This window comes from Oryctolagus cuniculus, chromosome 1 (assembly GCF_964237555.1).
Source record: "Oryctolagus cuniculus chromosome 1, mOryCun1.1, whole genome shotgun sequence".
Lineage (NCBI taxonomy): Eukaryota > Metazoa > Chordata > Mammalia > Lagomorpha > Leporidae > Oryctolagus > Oryctolagus cuniculus.
In genome coordinates, this window is record NC_091432.1 from 76380769 (window position 1) to 76399756 (window position 18988).

The following is an 18988-nucleotide window of genomic DNA, read 5'->3' on the forward strand; positions in this document are numbered from 1 at the left end:
AATTTAGACTTCAGGAACTACATCCTCTGAGTTGATAAAGGCAAGGAGAAGCCAAGATGCTTCTGTAGAGAGGTAGCTACTGTCTGTCAGTAAAATTAACCTTGGAGACAATGAAATGTTAAAAGAAGTTGCTGCAAATAATGTCATTGGCTTTTCAGACCTGCTTCATACATGCCATGACACAAAGGTTTCAATAAATATTAGTTATGTAATAATATTATAACATTTTTCCTGAAGAATTAACTTTAACAGTGTTAACAGAAAATAAGCAGAAGAGTAAAAGATGGCCAGTTAGGTATAAAAGAAACCAGGCTGTGGCCATTTGGGGATTTTTTTTTTTTTTTGACAGGCAGAGTGGACAGTGAGAGAGAGAGAGACAGAAAGAAAGGTCTTCCTTTGCCGTTGGTTCACCCTCCAATGGCCGCCACAGCCAGCACGCTGCAGCTGGCGCACCACACTGATCTGATGGCAGGAGCCAGGTACTTTTCCTGGTCTCCCATGGGGTGCAGGGCCAAGTACCTGGGCCATTCTCCACTGCACTTCCTGGCCACAGTAGAGAGCTGGCCTGGAAGAGGGGCAACCGGAACAGAATCCGGCGCCCCGACGGGGACTAGAACCCGGTGTGCTGGCACTGCAGGCAGAGGATTAGCCTAGTGAGCCACGGCACTGGCCCATTTGGGGATTGAACAGGCAAATCAAAGACTCTCTCTCTCTTTCTCTCTCTTTCTCTCTCTCTCTCTTTCTCACTCTCTTTCTCCCTCCCTCCCTCTCAAATAAATAAATAAAATTTTAGAACTCAGGTGAAGATGGTGGAAAAGGGAGGGAGCTTACTGCTCTAGTATAGGAGAAGATAGTTTAAAAAGTGTAAAGAGTAAAATCTCAGGGAACAGCTAGGGAGAAAACTGCAAAGTAAACTCTATGCAAATTAGAGGGTCACTGTGGACCTACATGGAGGGTGTAGACACACACAACTCAGGACCCTAGCAGCTGCTACCCTCAGCAACAGCTCTGGAGAATGAGATGAGACCACACTGCAACAGCCCAAGACACTGGCGATAAAGCTGGGGGAAGGACCTGGTGTGAGGCCAGGTTGGAGCCCTCTGGGGCACAGTGTACTTGCCAACCTGGAAGGAAAAAAATAGGGCACATTTCTCTCCCCCCAAACCACTTGGCACTGGTGTCCTGTAACAAGCTGAGACAGGGAGGGTGCCATTTTGGACATATGTAACAACTGCGCTAGTTCACATCCATGCGCAGTTACCAGCTGAAATGACACACCTGAGTCTGGCTGGAAGAATTACAGGCAGTTGGTTGCTCATGACTGTGGGAGGCATGCATGCTAGGACTATGAAAACACTGTGGCTGTGTGAGAGGGGGCAGGGTGTAGCTATGTCTTCGGGCAGTCACTATGGGTAGCGCCACACACTCGGGGCTCTATGATTCCCTGGTGAGGGTCATTGTTACAGGATCTGTACTCAAATCAAGGACTGCACAGATCCCTCTATGTGGTTCTTGTGGCAGCACCAATGAATATTATACCCACTGGGGCTAGCGCATAGGCATTGTTCTCCTTGGAGGAGAGGATGTGAGTGTGAGACTATTCCAACAAAGCTGAACAAACATCTCTGATTAAAAACAGAGAGGGAGAGAGGTTGAGAGAGAGAGAAAGAGATTTACCACACACAATGTGGGTGCCATGTTGGACATTCTCCTCAATCTGGAGCACTGAACAGAGCTCCCTGACCAAACCCAGCACAGAACTCTGGGTCTGCATGGAAACAGAAGATACTCCACTAATCCACAGAGGAATGGTCCAAAGATAAAAGCAACCACAGAGGGGGAAAAAAGTATCTCAACAAATGCCTATTAATAAATGCAGCAAATCAAGAAACATGAATAAGGAAGACAACTTGATGCCCCTAAAAGAATACAAAAATAAAGAGATTGAAGAAATGCCAGAAATGGAATTCAAAATATTGATCATAGGATTACTTAAAAGTAATCAGAAGCAAATCCACAAACTAAAAAAATCCATACATGTCATTAATGAAAATTGTTCCCATGAAACTGAGATTTTGAAGAGAAATCAAAACAAATTATTGAAAATGGAGAATTAAATAGAACAAATGAAAAACATACTGGAAAGTTTTAACAATAGACTTGGTGAGGCAGAAGAAAGAATGTCCTAGTTAGAAGATAAATCCCTGAAATTTTACAGTGAGAACAAAAAAAAAGAAGAAGAAGAAGAAATCAGAAAACTAAAAAGCAGTGTTGCAGATTTATGGGATACTATCAAACGACCCAACAACAGGTCTTAGGAATTCCTGAAAGCTTGAGAAGACAGAATGGATTAGAAGGCCTTTTCAGTGAGATAATTACAGAAAAAAATCCCTATTTTAGAAAAAGAAAAGGATGTCCCAAGTACAGGAAGCACATAGAACTACTAACAGACATGACAAGAAAAGATCTTCAACAGAACACACTGTAGTCAAACTTTCCACAGTAAAACATAAAGAAAAGATTCTAAAATCTGCATGGGAGTGGCTGGCGCTGTGGTTTAACAGGTTAACGCCCAGGCCTGAAGCGCCAGCATCCCATATGGGCGCCAGTTCAAGACCCAGCTACTCCACTTCCGATCCAGCTCTCTGCTATGGCCTGGGAAAGCAGCAGAGGATGGCCCAAGTCCTAGGGCCCCTGTACCTGTGTGGGGGACCTGGAGGAAGCTCCTGGCTCCTGGCTTCTGATCGGTGCAGCTCTGGCCATTGTGGCCAATTAGAGGGTGAACCAACAGATGGAAGACCTCTCTCTCTTTCTCTGCCTCTCCTCTCTCTGTGTAACTCTGACTTTCAAATAAATAAATAAATCTTTTAAAAAAATCTGCATGAGAAAACCTCCAGATTATTTTCAGAGGATCTCCAATTAGACTCACAGTTAACTTCTCTACACAAACTCTACAGGCTATGAGAGAATGGCAAAATATAGTCCAAGTCTTAAGAGAAAAAAAAACTGCTAAACCAGAATACTGTACCCTGCAAAGCTCTAATTTATGAATGATAAAGGTGAAATAAAGAACTTCCATGACAAAGAGAAATTGAAAGGATTCGTCACCCCTCATCCAGCCTTACAAAAGATGTTTAAGGGTGTATTATAAACAGAAACACAGAAACATGGTCATCACTATGAAAGAAGATGAAGGCAGAAAATCTCCCAGAAAAGGTACTGAGGAAATCCAAAGTAAACAATAGAAATATTTACTTATCAATAGTCACATTGAAGGTAAAAGGCCTCAACTTCCTGTTAAAAGATACAGACTGGCTGAATGAATTAAAAAAACAGAACCTTGCTGCCTACAAGAAACACAGCTCATCAACAAAGATAAATGCAGAAGAAAAGTGAAAGAATGTAAAGATATTCCATGCTAACAGAAACCAAAAAATAGCTGGTATAGCCATGCTAATATCAGACAAAATGGATCTTAACACAAAAAATTGTTTAAAGAGACAAAGAAGGGCACTATGTAATGAATGAGAGATCAATTAAACAGGAAATATGACTATTATAAACATATGTACCTAATTACAGGGCATTTGCCTATTTAAAAAATGTTTTCGATCAGCCGGCGCCGCGGCTCACTAGGCTAATCCTCCGCCTAGCGGCGCCGGCACACCGGGTTCTAGTCCCGGTCGGGGCGCCGGATTCTGTCCCGGTGGCCCCTCTTCCAGGCCAGCCCTCTGCTGTGGCCAGGGAGTGCAGTGGAGGATGGCCCAGGTGCTTGGGCCCTGCACCCCATGGGAGACCAGGAAAAGCACCTGGCTCCTGGCTCCTGCCATCGGATCAGCGCAGTGCGCCGGCCGCAGCGCGCCGGCCGCGGCGGCCATTGGAGGGTGAACCAACGGTAAAGGAAGACCTTTCTCTCTGTCTCTCTCTCTCACTGTCCACTCTGCCTGTCAAAAAAAAAAAATGTTTTCGATCTAAGGAGAGACATAGACTCCCATACAACAGTAATGCTGGACTACAATACCCCACAGTCAGCAATGCACAGATCAACCAGACAGAAAATCACAAGGAAACAACAGACATATTCAACACTATAGACCAAATGGACCTAACAGATATCCACAGTATTTCTCATCCTACAATTGCAGACTACACATTCTTCTCAGCAATGCATGGAACTTTCTCTAGGATAGACCACATACTAGACCATAAAGCAAGTCTCAGTAAATTCAAAAAAATAAAAAATCATACTATGTATCTTCTCTGACCACAACAGAATGAAGCTGGAAATCAATAACTCAAGAATCTCTAGAACATATGCAAACATATAGAGACTGAACAATATGCTCCTGAATGAACAATATGTCAGTGAAGAAATAAACCGAGAAATAAAAAAATTTCTGGAAGTGAATGAAGACAACAATACAACATATCAAAATATGTGGGGTACAGCATAAACAGTGTGTTTTTTAAAGATTTATTTTATTTATTTGAAAGACAGAGTTACAGAGAGAGGTAGAGCAGAGAGAGAGGTCTTCCATCTGCTGGTTCACTCCCCAGATGGCTGAAATGGCCGGAGCTGCGCCTATTCAAAACCAGGAGCTTCTTTCCAGTATCCCAAGTGGATGCAGGGGCCCAACGACGTGGGCCATTTTCTACTGCTTTCTCAGGCCAAAGCAGAGAGCAGGTTGGAAGAGGGACTAGAACCAGTGCCCATATGCGATGCTAGTGCCTCAGGCCAGGGCTTTAACCTGCTGCACCACAGCATTGGCCCCATAAGCAGTATTAAAAGGAAAATTTATCACAATTGGTGCCTACATCAAGAAAACGAGAGGCACCAAATAAATGAGCTAAAATGTATTTCAATGACCTAGAAAAACAACTGCAAACCAAAAACAAAACTAGTAAAAGAGAAGAAATAATTAGAGAAGAAATCAACAAAACTGGAACCAAAATAAAACAATACAAAAAAATTAGTGAGACAAAGAGCTGTGTTTTTTTTTTTTGAAAAAATAAACAAAATTGACACACCATTGGCCCAACTAACCAAAAATAATAATGAAAAAAGAGGGAGAAGACCCAAATCAATAAAATTAGAGATGAAAAAGGAAATATAACTACAGACACCATAGAAATGGGAAAAATCATCATAAATTACTACAAAGAGCTGTGTGTCAACAAATTGGGAAACCTAGAATAAATGGATAGATTTCTAGACACACACAGCCTACTTAAATTGAGCCATGAAGACACAGAAAACCTAAACAGACCCATTGCCAAGACAGAAATTGAATCAGGAATAAAGACCCTCCAACAAAGAAAAGCCCAGGACCAGATGGCTTCACTACTGAATTCTAACACATTTAAAGAAGAACTAACTCCAATTCTTCTCAAGTTATTCAAAACAATTGAAAGGGAGGGAGTCTTCCCAAACTCTTTCTACAAAGCCAACATCACCTTATTTCCTAAACCTGAAAACCGTACAACATAGATAGAGAACTAGAGACCAATTTCCCTGAAGAACATAGATGCAAAAATCCTCAATAGAATACTAGCCAATCAAATACAACAACACATCAGAATAATCATTCACCCAGACTAAGTGAAATTTATCCCTGATATGCAAGGATAGTTCAACATTTGTGAATCAATCAACATGATACATCACATTAACAAACTGAATAACAAAAATCACATGATTATCTCAATAGATGAAGAGAAAGCATTTTAGAAAACACAATACCCTTTGATGATGAAAGCTTTAAGTATATAGCGTGTAGAAGGAACATTCCTCAAAACAGTCAAGAAAATTTATGATATATCCATGATATTCTTTGAAACAGGAAATCCAAGTGGCCAACAGACACAAGAAAAATGTTCAGGACCACTAGCCATCAGGGAAATGCAAATCAAAACCACAATGAGGTTTCGCCTCAGCCACAACAGAATGGCTGTCAGAGAAATCAACAAACAAAAAATGTGGGGGGAAAAGGTACTGTATATCACTCTTCTTGTGAATGTAAACTAGTATAACCACTGTGGATGACAGTATGGAGATAACTCAGAAATCTGAATATAGACCTACCATATAATTTAGCCATCCCACTCCTGGGAATTTACCCAAGGGAAATGAAATCAGCATATGAAAGAGTTACTGTACCCCCCATGTTTATTGCAGCTCAATTCACAATAGCTAAGATACAGGGCCATAGCAGGTAAAGCCACCACCTGCAGTGCTTGCATCCCACCGGTTAAAGTTCCAGCTGCTCTACTTCCAGCTCTCTGCTATGGCCTGGGAAGGCAGTAGAAGATGGCCCAACTCCTTGGATCCCTGTACCCACATGGGAGACCCGGAGGAATCTCCTGTCTCCTGGCTTCAGATATTCAGATAGCTTCGGCTATTGCAGCCATCTGGGGAGTGAACCAGCAGATGGAAAACCTCTCTCTCTCTCTCTCTCTCTCTCTCTCTGCCTCTCTGTAATTCTGCCTTTCAAATAAAATAAATAAATATTTTTTTTAAAAAAGTATACTGCCTTTTGTTCTGAAGTGAGAGCAGGAATTCAACTTAGAGACAGATGGCTTTTATGATGGTAAAACTATTGAATCCCTTGCACTAACCAAGTATGACAGAAATTTCTGTTGTTTTTCACTTAACTGCCTATGTTATACAATAATCTTGAAACTACTGGAAAGCCACATCAGGTCCATAATCACACTTGAAGGCTATTTTGCCAATTTCCAGACATGGAAAGATCATGCTGACAATTCCACTAACAATCTTTGCAAAATAGTAATGTTTACTTTGGCTTTATTAAAAAGTACAACAATGAGCTCTTCCTCATACCTTTCTTTTCTTACCTTTAATTTCCTTCCTGGAAAGCTCAATTCAAAGCCATCAGGTAAAAGAGAGAAAGGTCTATTGAGGTGATGGAGAAGTTTAAAGAAAAAAGCTATGCTGGCCCAACGCAGAATCCAACCAAGATGAGAAAGGCATACAACTGCAGAGGTAGTTCAGAGCAGAGTTACTGAACTTGATACAGTGAAGAGAGTGATCTCAAAGAGAGGTAGCCTGATGCAAGTTTTTGGAACAAAATGGGTTAAGGTAGACCTACAGTGTTTTGTCATGTATAAGTAGGGCTACAAGGTCTTCTATGCAAAATGGGTAGCCTAGTGATGGTTCTAAGAGCCTGGGTTTAGGTGAGGATGTGTATGTTCTTCAGTAGCAGTGATGACAATGAGAAATTGGCTGTATACAAGGAGATCAATCAAATAAGTAAGGGCAGTGAGAATCAGTAGTTTATTTTTATGTTAATAGATACCATATATCAAACTTTTATCAGAGTAAGTTAAGCATTGCATATATATTATCTAATTTACTATTCCAAATAACTTTAGGAGACAGATATTGTATTTTATCCATTTTGCAAAGGGAGAAACTCAAGGAAGAGGTTAAAAGTTTTTCCAGTTCGCATGGTTAATAACTGCTTGCAGCCAGATAGAAACTAGTCATGTTTAATTCCAAAGACTGCAGTCTGAACTATTATAACTGCCTTTTATATCTAGAGTAATTATCAGATTTTCTTTGTTTTGATCTGGGCTTACAGGGATTTTGGTTGGTTGTTTTGTTTTTCTTTTCATCTAGAATGTTTCATGGACCATGACTCAGTAGTTCCAGTTCAAAGGTTTTTTTTTTTTCTCCCTGAAGTCTTTTTTCACTGAAAGTCATTTCTCCCTCCCTCTTCTTTATTGCCTTTGTGTTTTGCATTGATTTCATAACTGTTATGTTCATATGTCAGTGGCATATATGTTTTATAACCCCTCATGTAAGCTTTACAAAGTTAAAGCCCAAGTTACACTCTAATTTTTATCCCTCATAAGCTGTGGTTGTCAAATTTTATCAGGCATAAAAATCACCCAAATAGATTGTTTAAAAAAAAAAAAAAAAAACAGAATACTGGGCCATCTCACTAGAGTTTTTGACTCAATAATTTAAGAGTCTAAAATTTACTTATCCAATAGATTGATATACAAGCTGATGTGCTTGTCCAGGGATCTCACTTTGAAACTGTAACATTATAGAGCTTATCAGTGTCTTACCAAAGTAGATTATATAATTGTTTAGTGTTTCAGGATTTATTAAACTCTAACACATGCATTATGTTCTCTGATATAAAATATTCAATTAGGGATATAATACATCTATATTATAGTATGTCTCATATCACGATAATAATCAATTTGTTGGTCTATTTTTCCCTCCTTTTGTTCATTCATTCATTTATTTAGCAAATACATACTGGGCATGTATTATGTGCCTGGTACTAAGATACAGCTGTGAATAAGGCAGCTTAGTCTCTGCTCACAAAAACAGTCCAGCAGAAGTAAAGGACATTTATCAAGCTAAGAGGGACAGATATCTAAACCCTCACCTCCAATTTCCTTCCTAGGAAGGGGTATTTCATACATGGGATCAAAGAAACAAATTTTTATTAACACAGTCACATTAACTTATGCTATAATAGGTTAGGCAAAGAAAGGCTTATTAGCCTTGTATATTTTCACTCCGAAGTACATGAAGGGTCCAAACTAACTTTATTTTTTTAAAGATTTATTTATTTATTTGAAAGGCAGAGTTGGGCCATTCTCCACTGTCTTCCCAGGCCATAGCAGAGAGCTGGTTTGGACACGGAGCAGCCGGGAATAAAACCAGCACCCATATGGGATGCCAGCAATGCAGACAGTAGTTTCACCCATCATGCCATAGCACCGGCCCCCAAAGTAACTTTATTTTTATTATTATTTTTTTTATTTTGACAGGCAGAGTGGACAGTGAGAGAGAGACAGAGAGAAAGGTCTTCCTTTTGCCGTTGGTTCACCCTCCAATGGCCACCACGGCTGGTGCGCAGCGGCCAGTGCACCACGCTGATCCGAAGGCAGAAGCCAGGTGCTTCCTCCTGGTCTCCCATGGGGTGCAGGGCCCAAGCACCTGGGCCATCCTCCACTGCACTCCCTGGCCACAGCAGAGAGCTGGCCTGGAAGAGGGGCAACCGGGACAGAATCTGGCGCCCCGACCGACCGGGACTAGAACCCGGTGTGCAGGCGCCCACAAGGTGGAGGATTAGCCTAGTGAGCCACGGCGCCGGCCCCCAAAGTAACTTTAAAGATGTTTGGATTAGAAAACATGATAACTGGCGGAGCCAAGATGGCGGAATAGTGAGGGCGCGCACCGATAGTCCGGGAAAATATAGTTTAATAAAAGGGGAGTTACGGTAGCCTCAGAAAAAAGAACCAGGAAAATATTGCAGAGGAAACCCTTCTGGATTGAGTGGTGGTGAATCGGAGGACCTACTGGGAGAACAAGGTCGCCCACCGCGTGGAAGCCGAGCCGCGGGACCGAGCTGCGCAAGCCGAGCCGCGGGACAGAGCCGCTGGAACGCGAGGTGAGCCCGAGACACCGGCAGACAAGCGGAGAGAGGAGACTAGAGGGAACGACCCCTGGGGAGGGGGGGACCTTCACCAGGCTAACTGGAAGAGAGAGAGGTGACTGGTACGGACACGGGTTTCTCTCTCTCCGCTCACCTCTCAAGGGCGAGCAAGACAAAGAGCAGGCGCCATCTTGGACATACGTCATAAGCAGAGCGACCTCAGGTCTGCACCAGCCCTGAGCCTAGCAGAAAAACCTGAATCTGGGCGGGGCAAATTAACAGGAGATTAGGACCTAGTAAATTTGTGGTGCTACTGAACTGAGACTGTGAAAAAAGAGACAGTAGGGAGAGAACTCACGGAATTCATGTGAGCACTCTCCAGAGACGCTACAATTCCATAACTTTGGCAACCCAGTGGGAGACTGAAGGAGAATTTGAGCCCACTCTAAGGGCCAAACAGATTCCCTGTGTGATCCTTGGGAAAGAGCTTCTGATCTCTGGCTCCTGTGGGTATATCATTTGCCTGCTAACTACCTCCAACTTCGTTCAGCTGTGCAGAATAACTTCCCTTTTGAATCAAAAAAAAAGAAAGAGAGAGAGAGAGAGAGGTTTACCACGCCTAACCTGGGAGTGTCACCTTTGGCACACCAAACAGAGCTCTCAGGCCACACCCATCTCAAGCCCTAAGGCTCCATCAAAAACAGATAGTCCACTTAATCTAGAGTCATAGTATAACAAGAAAAAACACCACAGTGAAGAAACCAAATATCTCCAATATGCCAAATAACAAACGCAAAAACCAAGGTAATAAAAACAAGGAAGTCACCATGAAGCCCTCAAATGAAAAAGACACCCCAATTCAAGATTATGAGGATGATGATATAGAAGAAATGCAAGAAGCAGATCTCAAAAAATTGATAAGAACATTAAGAAGTTCTCAAAAACAAATTCTTGAACTACAGAAATCCTTAATGGACAAGATAGAAAATCTCTCTCGTGAAAATGAAATATTAAGGAGGAATCAAAATGAAACGAAACAACTAGTACAACAGGAAACTGGGATAGTGACTGAAGTGAAGAATTCAATAGATCAAATGAAAAACACAATAGAGAGCCTTACAAACAGAATGGGTGAAGCAGAAGAGAGAATATCGGACTTAGAAGACAGAGAACAGGAAAGAATATAGTCAGACCAAAGAAAAGAGGAGGAAATTAGGAATCTAAAACATATTGTCGGGAATCTTCAGGATACTATTAAAAAAACCAACATTCAGGTTCTAGGAGTTCCTGAAGGCATGGAGAGGGAGAAAGGATTAGAAGGCCTTTTTAGTGAGATATTAGCAGAAAATTTCCCAGGTTTGGAGAAGGACAGAGAAATCCTAGTACAGGAAGCTCACAGAACCCCTAATAAACACGACCAAAAGAGACCCTCACCACGACGCATTGTAATTAAACTCTCCACAGTGAAACATAAAGAAAAGATCCTAAAATGTGCAAGAGAGAAACGTCAGATTACTCTCAGAGGATCTCCAATCAGACTCACAGCTGACTTCTCATCAGAAACTCTACAAGCCAGGAGGGAATGGCGAGATATAGCCCAGGTAATAAGAGAGAAAAACTGCCAGCCCAGAATATTATATCCTGCAAAGCTATCATTTGTGAATGAAGGTGAAATAAAGACTTTTCATAGCAAGCAGAAATTGAAAGAATTTGTTGCCACTCGTCCAGCCCTGCAACAGATGCTTAAAGATGTGTTACACACAGAAACAAAGAAACACGGTCAACAATATGAAAGAAGGTAAAGGAAGGAAACCAAGGAAGGAAAGCTCACAGCAAAAGATCACAGGGAATGCAAAGCATATATTAGAACTTATCTTTGGCAAATGGCAGGGCAAAGTTACCACTTATCATTAGTCACATTGAACGTGAATGGCCTGAACTGTCCAGTTAAAAGACACCGATTGGCTGATTGGGTTAAGGAACAAAACCCATCTATTTGCTGCTTACAAGAAACTCATCTTTCCAACAAAGATTCATACAGACTGAAAGTGAAAGGCTGGAAAAAGATATACCATGCCAACAGAAATGAAAAAAGAGCGGGCGTAGCCATCTTAATATCAGACAACATAAACTTTACCACAAAAACTGTTAAGAGAGACAAAGAGGGACACTACATAATGATTAAGGGATCAATTCAACAGGAAGATATAACAATTATCAATGTATATGCACCTAACTACAGGGCACCGGTTTATCTAAAAGATTTGTTAACGGACTTAAAGGGAGACTTAGACCCCAATACAATAGTACTGGGGGACTTCAATACTCCACTCTCAGAAATAGACAGATCAATAGGACAGAAGATCAACAAGGATACAGTAGATTTAAACGACACTATAGCCCAAATGGATCTAACAGATTTATACAGAACTTTCAATCCTACAGCTAAAGATTTTACATTCTTCTCAGCAGTACATAAAACCTTCTCTAGGATTGACCACATACTAGGCCATAAAGCAAGGCTCAGCAAATTCAAAAGAATTAGGATCATACCATGCAGCTTCTCAGACCATAAAGGAATGAAGTTGGAAATTAGCAACTCAGGAATCCCTAGAGCATATGCAAACACATGGAGATTGAACAACATGCTCCTGAATGAACAATGGGTCATAGAAGAAATCAAAAGAGAAATCAAAAACTTTCTGGAAGTAAATGAGGATAACAGCACAACATACCAAAACTTATGGGACGCAGCAAAAGCAGCGTTGAGAGGAAAGTTTATATCAATAGGTGCCTACATCAAGAAATTGGAAAGGCACCAAATAGATGAGCTTTCAATTCACCTCAAGGATCCAGAAAACCTACAGCAAACCAGACCCAAATCTAGTAGGAGAAGAGAAATAATTAAAAGCAGAGAAGAAATCAACAGGATTGAATCAAGAAAAACATTACAAAAAATCAGCCAAACGAGGAGCTGGTTTTTTGAAAAAATAAACAAAATTGACACCCCAGTGGCCCAACTAACTAAAAAAAGAAGAGAAAAGACCCAAATCAATAAAATCAGAGATGAAAAAGGAAACGTAACAACAGACACCACAGAAATAAAAAGAATCATCAGAAATTACTACAAGGACTTGTATGCCAGCAAACAGGGAAACCTATCAGAAATGGATAGATTCCTGGACACATGCAACCTACCTAAATTGAATCAGGAAGACATAGAAAACCTAAACAGACCCATAACTGGGACAGAAATTGAAACAGTAATAAAGGCCCTCCCAACAAAGAAAAGCCCAGGACCAGATGGATTCACTGCTGAATTCTACCAGACGTTTAAAGAAGAACTAACTCCAATTCTTCTCAAACTATTCAGAACAATCGAAGAAGAGGGAATCCTCCAAATTCTTTCTATGAAGCCAGCATCACCTTAATTCCTAAGCCAGAAAAAGATGCAGCACTGAAAGAGAATTACAACCAATATCCCTGATGAACATAGATGCAAAAATCCTCAATAAAATTCTCGCCAATAGAATGCAACAACACATCAGAAAGATCATCTACCCAGACCAAGTGGGATTTATTCCTGTTATGCAGGGATGGTTTAATGTGCGCAAGACAATCAATGTGATACACCACATTAACAGACTGCAGAAGAAAAACCATATGATTATCTCAATAGATGCCGAGAAAGCATTTGATAAAATACAACACCCGTTCATGATGAAAACTCTAAGCAAACTGGGTTTGGAAGGAACATTCCTCAATACAATCAAAGCAATCTATGAAAAACCACAGCCAACATCCTATTGAATGGGGAAAAGTTGGAAGCATTTCCACTGAGATCTGGGACCAGACAGGGATGTCCACTCTCACCACTGCTATTCAATATAGTTCTGGAGGTTCTAGCCAGAACTATTAGGCAAGAAAAAGAAATTAAAGGGATACAAATTGGGAAGGAAGAACTCAAACTATACCTCTTTGCAGATGACATGATTCTTTATTTAGGGGACCCAAAGAACTCTACTAAGAGACTATTGGAACTCATAGAAGATTTTGGCAAAGTAGCAGGGTATAAAATAAATGCACAAAAATCAACAGCCTTTGTATGCACAGGCAATGCCATGGCTGAGGAAGAACTTCTAAGATCAATCCCATTCACAATAGCTACAAAAACAATCAAATACCTTGGAATAAACTTAACCGAGGACGTTAAAGATCTCTACGATGAAAATTACAAAACCTTAAAGAAAGAAATAGAAGAGGATACCAAGAAATGGAAAAATCTTCCATGCTCATGGATTGGAAGAATCAATATCATCAAAATGCCCATTCTCCCAAAAGCAATTTATAGATTCAATGCAATACCAATCAAGATACCGAAGACCTTCTTCTCAGATCTGGAAAAATTGGTGCTGAAATTTATATGGAGGCACAAGAGACCTCGAATAGCTAAAGCAATCTTGTACAACAAAAACAAAGCCGGAGGCATCACAATACCACATGTCAGGACATACTACAGGGCAGCTATTATCAAAACAGCATGGTACTGGTACAGAAACAGATGGATAGACCAATGGAACAGAATTGAAACACCAGAAATCAACCCAAACATCTACAGCCAACTTATATTTGATCAAGGATCTAAAACCAATTCCTGGTGCAAGGACAGTCTATTCAATAAATGGTGCTGGGAAAACTGGATTTCCACGTGCAGAAGCATGAAGCAAGACCCCTACCTTACGCCTTACACAAAAATCCACTCAACATGGATTAAAGACCTAAATCTACGACCTGACACCATCAAGTTACTAGAGAACATTGGAGAAACCCTTCAAGATATTGGCACAGGCAAAGAGTTTCTGGAAAAGACCCGGGAGGCACAGGCAGTCAAAGCCAAAATTAACTATTGGGATTGCATCAAATTGAGAAGTTTCTGTACTGCAAAAGAAACAGTCAGGAGAGTGAAGAGACAACCGACAGAATGGGAAAAAATATTTGTAAACTATGCTACAGATAAAGGGTTAATAACCAGAATCTACAAAGAGATCAAGAAACTCCACAACAACAAAACAAACAACCCACTTAAGAGATGGGCCAAGGACCTCAATAGACATTTTTCAAAAGAGGAAATCCAAATGGCCAACAGGCACATGAAAAAATGTTCAAGGTCATTAGCAATCAGGGAAATGCAAATCAAAACCACAATGAGGTTTCACCTCACCCCGGTTAGAATGGCTCACATTCAGAAATCTACCAACAACAGATGCTGGCGAGGATGTGGAGAAAAAGGGACACTAACCCACTGTTGGTGGGAATGCAAACTGGTCAAGCCACTATGGAAGTCAGTCTGGAGATTCCTCAGAAACCTGAAAATAACCCTACCGTTCGACCCAGCCATCCCACTCCTTGGAATCTACCCAAAGGAATTTAAATTGGCAAACAAAAAAGCGGTCTGCAGCCTAATGTTTATTGCAGCTCAATTCACAATAGCTAAGACCTGGAACCAACCTAAATGCCCATCAACGGTAGACTGGATAAAGAAATTATGGGATATGTACTCTTTAGAATACTATACCGCAGTAAGAAACAACGAAATCCAGTCATTTGCAACAAAATGGAGGAATCTGGAACACATCATGCTGAGTGAAATAAGCCAGTCCCAAAGGGACAAATACCATATGTTCTCCCTGATCGGTGACAACTGACTGAACACCAAAAAGGAAACCTCCTGAAGTGAAACGGACACTATGGGAAATGGTGACTTGATCAGCATAGCCCTGACTGTTAATGAACAACTTAATACATTATCCCTCTCAGTAGTTTTTTTGTCTGTTCTACTTAATATGACTGGTTTAATTCTGTAATTAATACACAGTTATTCTTAAGTGTTAAAAATTAACTGAAATGTGATCCCTGTTAAACATAAGAGTGGGAATAAGAGAGGGAAGAGATGTATAATTTGGGACATGCTCAAGCTGACTTGCCCCAAATGGTAGAGTTAAAAACATACCAGGGGATTCCAATTCAATCCCATCAAGGTGGCATGTAGCAATGCCATCTCACTATTCCAAGTGATCAATTTCAGTTCACAATTGATCATAATGAAAGGACTAAGAGTCAAAGGGAGCACATAAACAAGTCTAGTACCTGCTAACACTAACCGATGGAATAAATAAAGGGGAGAGAGATCCAACATGGGAAGAGAGATACTCAGCAGACTCATAGAATGGCAGATGTCCTAAACACCACTCTGGCCTCAGAATCGGCCCTAAAGGCATTCGGATCTGGCTGAAAAGCCCATGAGAGTATTTCAGGCATGGAAAGCCAAGACACTCTGGCAAAAGATCTCTGCGAGTGAGATCCCAGTGGAAAGAACAGGTCTTCAAAGAAGGAGGTACCTTTCTCTGAAGGGAGGAGAGAACCTCCACTTTGACTATGACCTTGTCTAAACAAGATAAGAATCGGAGAACTCAGAGGGCTTCCATATTCTTGGAAACTCATGACCGGAGCATAGGGAGACTACTGATGCCATAAACAGGAGTGTCAATTGGTGAAGTCAACAACAGGAGTCACTGTGCACTTACTCCTCATGTAGGATCTCTGTCCTTAATGTGCTGTGTATTGAGATTTAATGCTATAACGAGTACTCAAACAATATATTTCACTTTGTGTTTTCATGGGGGTGCAAACTGTTGATGTTGAAGTCTTTACTTAATGTATACTAAACTGATCCTCTGTAAAAAAAAAAAAAAAAAAAAAAAAAAAAAAAAAAGAAATTATCAACTCCCAACTTGACTCTCACTGGGATTAAACATGACAATAGGTCTGATCTGATTTCATCATCACTTAAAAAAAATCATCTATTATTTTTACTTTATGTTTCTGTGTGAGAGCAAACTGTTGAAATCCTTACTTAATGTATACTAAGCTGATCTTCTGTATATTAAGATAATCGAAAATGAATCTTGATGTGAATGGAAGGGGAGAGGGAGTGGGAAAGGGGAGGGTAGTGGGTGGGAGGGACGGTATGGGGGGGAAGCCATTGTAATCCATAAATCATACTTTGGAAATTTATATTCATTAAATAAAAGTTAAAAAAAAAAGAAAACATGGTAACTATCTCTCCAGGTCCTTGGGAATACAGTAAATGGAATCACTGAAGGAGAAACTATGGGCTTGGACAGCTAGAGCAAACAAAGAATCAAAGTAGAAAGAGAAGGAAAACCAAGGATAGACCTTGTATATCCATCAGAAGGATTCAGAGCATGAAAAGGAGCTTTTTTTTGCCCTATTCTTGGAGTTCTAGGTACATTCATGTAGTCGAGAAGCAGTATTTTCTTTCTGAACATATTATGGATATATTCAATGGTTTGATCAAGTTATTATCATTTCAGTGAATATCAGGCTGTTAGTATGAGGTATCATAACAATAAATAATAGAAAACCCATTTTAGAGAGTTGTTTCCCAAAGGAGGGAAAACTTTCAACTGATACCAAAAGAGGAGTAGGTATTTTCAAGCAGAGGAGTTGGGATTAGGAGAGTGGAAAGAGTAGAGACTGTACAAAACCCTGAGCAAAAAGAAAGCATGCCAAAGACCTTAAAAATCAATAGATATGTATAAACAGTGGTAGGAGATGAGGCTAGAGAAGCAGGCAGGGATACCATTGTATTCTGTACTTGACTTTCAGGATCTTGAGGTCAGAGATCATGTTAGTATATTTTATATCAACACTGACAGGAAAAAAATGTATGAGAATATATGTGAAACTATGGAATCAACAGATGATTGGATGGATGATGAGCAAATAGTATATATGTGGCAAAAGACAGAAATATTAAATTATACAGCATGATCTGGAAATAAATGGTTGAATGGCCAATATTAAAAAGACAACGATCCTGTGAGACTGAATCATGTAGGGCTAGAATTGCAAGAAGGCTGAAAATAAACCCCTGACTATAAAGATTAAGAAACCACATGATAGCAAGATTCATTTTCAATTATCTTTATATACAGAAGATCAATTTAGTATATATTAAGTAAAGATTTCAACAGTTTGCACCCACACAGAAAAACAAAGTGTAAAGTACTGTTTGAGTACTAGTTATAGCATTAATTCACGTTGTACAACACATTAAGGACAGAGATCCTACATGGGGAATAAATGCACAGTGACTCCTGTTGTTGATTTAGCAACTGACACTCTTGTTCTTGATGTGAATGGAATGGGAGAGGGAGAGGGAGATGGGAGGGTTGCGGGTGGGAGGGAAGTTATGGGGGGTAAAAAGCCACTGTAACCCAAAAGCTGTACTTTGGAAATTTATATTTATTAAATGAAAGTTAAAAAAAAAGAAACCACATGATAAATTAAGGTGGTTTCTCAAAAAAACACCAGGCTGTTAGTGACTGAATCAGGATTTCAACCTCCTGGTTTCTATACCAAGATGCTTTTCACTATAGTCATATCTCTTTCTGAACTTAGAAGCCTAAGAATAAGCCTCTAACAAAGTCACTACACAGGCAGATGCCAAGTACACTAAAACATTATCCCTAAAGGATGCATAACAACTAGCAGCTGTCATAATTTCTCCAGTTAGGGCTTTAGGACTTAGCCTTGTAGGATACACACAAAACACTCAACCCTCCCTGTCATGAAACTGATTTATTTTTTAAAAATAGGCTGTTCTGTTTCCTTTTCTACCTTTAGCCTAAAATATTTAATACAAATGGTATAGTGGCAATACTCAGCACAATATCTTGAGAGCATATGAGGTCAGACTGTCATGGGAAGAAATCTCTCAAAGTAGCTGCATAACTGCTTATAATTCACGATAAGTTGGAGTCAACAGGATCGTGGAAGGCTGACTCCACATTCTGTTGCTTTTTAGGTAATCACTGTTTGTCAGAAACTTAGACTCTACTCATATATCACAAATACTGGTTTTGCCATTCTTGACCTTCTTGGTCTGTTGTTTCACCTCCAATCGTCTGTTTCTCTGCTGCCCAACTTCATCAATAGTACTATTATCTGGACAACCAACATATATTTGACTCACTTAAGCAACATAATTATTCTTATAAAACTTTTTCTACATTCCCTGTACTGGTCAAGCAAGGTTGCAAGTAGGAGCTATGCCACCTCTTCTAGGAAGCATCAGAATGCCCATCATGCCTACACTCACTTTTGAAGGATATCCTACTCATAAGTTATGCCAGCCTGCCTGGTGTCTTCTAAGCATTTGACTTAAGATTAGCCAACTGCTAGACAGCCAAAGTGGCTCTGCCTACAAAGGCAGTGATAGGCCAGCGCCGCGGCTCATAGGCTAATCCTCCGCCTGCAGTGCCAGCACACCGGGTTCTAGTCCCCGTCGGGGCACCGGATTCTGTTCCAGTTGCCACTCTTCCAGGTCAGCTCTCTGCTGTGGCCCGGGAGGGCAGTGGAGGATGGCCCAAGTTCTTGGGCCCTGCACCCCATGGGAGACCAGGAGGAAGCACCTGGCTTCTGCCTTCGGATCAGCGTGGTGCACTGGCCGCAGCGCGCTAGCCGTGGCAGCCATTGGAGGG

The 18988-nt window shown here is 40.6% G+C and overlaps 1 protein-coding gene across 7 annotated transcripts in view; it reads right to left on the minus strand.

Moving 5' to 3' along the window:
* The window catches only part of DLG2 (discs large MAGUK scaffold protein 2), a 2256157-nt gene that overhangs the window by 1928818 nt on the left and 308351 nt on the right, over nucleotides 1-18988 (minus strand). The gene's annotated exons all lie outside the window — the stretch shown is intronic.